This window comes from Sinocyclocheilus anshuiensis, unplaced genomic scaffold, assembly GCF_001515605.1.
Source record: "Sinocyclocheilus anshuiensis isolate Anshui unplaced genomic scaffold, SAMN03320099.WGS_v1.1 scaffold2595, whole genome shotgun sequence".
NCBI classification, from domain to species: Eukaryota; Metazoa; Chordata; class Actinopteri; order Cypriniformes; family Cyprinidae; genus Sinocyclocheilus; species Sinocyclocheilus anshuiensis.
This window is the reverse complement of record NW_015560620.1, coordinates 42,694-45,385: the sequence shown is the minus strand read 5'-3', so window position 1 is coordinate 45,385 and position 2,692 is coordinate 42,694. Positions and strand designations below refer to the sequence as shown.

The 2,692-nt window shown below is 37.0% G+C and overlaps 1 protein-coding gene across 1 annotated transcript in view; it reads left to right on the top strand.

Annotated features, from left to right (window-relative positions):
* Positions 1-1,377: 1,377 nt before the first annotated feature.
* The window catches only part of LOC107681874 (solute carrier organic anion transporter family member 4A1-like), a 26,311-nt gene continuing 24,996 nt past the window's right edge, over positions 1,378-2,692 (top strand). Inside the window, exon 1 of the mRNA XM_016478244.1 lies at positions 1,378-1,602. The gene's annotated coding sequence lies outside the window, so the exon portion shown is untranslated. The remainder of the gene's footprint in view (positions 1,603-2,692) is intronic.

The following is a 2,692-nucleotide window of genomic DNA, read 5'->3' as shown; positions in this document are numbered from 1 at the left end:
GTTAATAAACACAACACAAAATGCAGTGGACAGCAGGGTGTAAGAGGAGATTAAATCAGAGTTACCCTAACTGACCATGTAAGAAATCTTGGCCTCTCCTTTAAAGAAGCTGGGAAACGGATCTAAAGAGTTACGATGTCAATACACTTCTATATTTATCAGTATTGTACTTTGATTGGTAATAGTCCTGGGGCAATTTACGTTCTTTGAATGTCCAAACATTTTTCAGAATTGAAGTTTGAGTACATTCAGGTGGGCAATCAAGTTTATTTTGAATGGAACAAGAGCATTGTTGTGGTCCAAAACAACATCAGTCACAAAGCAAGAGGCCTGTGGGGATGTTGAGACAGCAGCTTGTCAAGCATGGATTTCAACATTCAATATGCACAGTGCTGTGAAAATGTATTTTCCGCAATGTGGCTGAACTAAAGCAGTTCTGCAAAGAAGAGTGGGCCAAAATGCACCACAGCACTGTGGTGCATTTTGGCCCACTCGTGTGAAAGACTGATTTAAAGGGGCAGTTGTTGTTGTTTTTTTTTTGTTTGTTTTTTGTTTTTGTTTTTCTGTTTTTTTTTTTACATGGGTGATGCTGGATATTTTTTTGGCTTCAAATAAATGAATAAGAACTGTATTTACTTAGGTTGCCTCTGTTTTAGGGTTATATTTTGTTTATATATACACAAAACAGAAGAAATCAGGATGGGGCAAACACTTTTCACAGCACTCTATATATACAGCGCTATTTTGCTTTATTAACAAAACTCCCTGTTGAAAAACTTATTTACAAACATGTATTGTTATTAGCATATTTGTGCATCTATCTGAGTATGTTTTATAATCAATATAGATTTTGATGTTAGTATTTTTAATAAATGCATTACTAGAAAAAAAATGCAGTGCTTCATTTTGCAGTAAAGTTGAACTGTTTGGGGTGTATTTATGGCTGTATTTATAAAGAAATGTGTCAAATCGATAGAGAAAAACTGTAAAAGCATTTGCTCGTTGATGTTTATTTTATTATTTTAGTGCTGTTTATTTTGTGTACAGTGCTATGAGAAGTCAATTTAAAGACGCTTTATAAAATAAGTTTATTATTATTATTATTATTTACTAAATAGTAGGCTAAATGAGCATAAAATATAATAAATAGCCTACTACTATTACCATAGACTACATAATAAAGTAGGCCTAATTTATATTTATTCTAAAAACATTTTCTTTTATTTTTTCAGTGTTTAAACTTTCTTAATTTTACATTTAAAAATATGAATGAAACGTGGAACCTGCGCTGCGTGCATCAGTCAAACCAAACCTGCTGGTTTACAGAGGATGCTGCTGCGACCAGCGCGGTAAAGACAGTTGTCACATACGTACGCGCAGCCGTTAGTACGGATGACACTATTGGTCCAGCAGCATAACGCCATGGGGGGCGGATTCTCATTGGGTGACAGCTGCTTAATCCGAGAGCTCAACATTTTCTAACATCTCCAGTTTAAGCGTTTATTTATGGATTTACGCTGGGAGAGACAATACACGCGAACGTGAAACGATTGACAAGATCTGGAGGAGTCGTCTAAATCCTCAGTAGCGTGCCGTGAGAACGTGAGTAAATTAGCTTTCATGATATTCCCATGTTGAGACAGTGATGAATGAACAACACCATGTGAGAGTATGATAACTGTGTGTAAAGGGATGCAGAAGGAGAAGCACTGGCCAGACAGTAGCCTATCTCAAACCACAGGCAGCCATATGGCTGATGACACACTGTGTCTCGGTAGGTCTGGTTATTACACTGTACTAAATGCTCAGACATGAAGTGCAGTGCAGACGACAAAGACTCATAAAGGAGTCTGGACTGCGTATTTCCTCCACCTGTTTTCAGCATGGCAATGGAGACACATGCTCGTATAAACACAAACGACAGGTCGCTTCATGACACACATCCTAAAATATAGCTATTATAGCGTTTTACAGTATATTGGTGATATATCGACTAACGGTGATTTTAACGTGTTATGTCAAATAGCGTGATGTTTAATCTTCAAAAAGCTTCAGTATGGGCGTAAGGAATGAGTATGGGTAGGCTACACAATATAACCATTTGTTCCTCTGAACAGCGTCAATGCAGTTTCCAACATCAGATAGGCTATTTGAGGACAACAGTTTGCGATGTCCGAATCTCGAATGAAACGTTCGTTCATTTGAACCGGATCGCGCAAACGGTCTCGTTCACGTGGTGACGTATAGAACCGCCGAATCGTTTTTTTTGTTTTAAATTAACTGTTCGAAAAAATCGATTCGGCCTGCCAAATCGGAATTGCCATCACTAATTCTGCTTTCCTAGCTGTTCTCGTGCAACGATGTAACGTGAAAAATGTGATGAGTTATGCTCATTTGTTATATTAGAATTAGGCTACACAATACTCACTCATGCCTCGTGTAACATGGCTGGTAATTGGGATTATAGTAAGTAATTTAAAATCCACGTGCCACTGTGGCCCTGCACCCATCAATGAAGGTGCTGAAGGAGCAGTTGTCTTGTCTACACAACAAACACAGAACGTTCACCTTATGTTACCATATAGTTCCCTTTTGCTTATTTTTAGGGAAGTAAATAATAACGTTTATAAAAATATGTGTATGGCAGTATATATATATATATATATATATATATATATATATATATCAATAA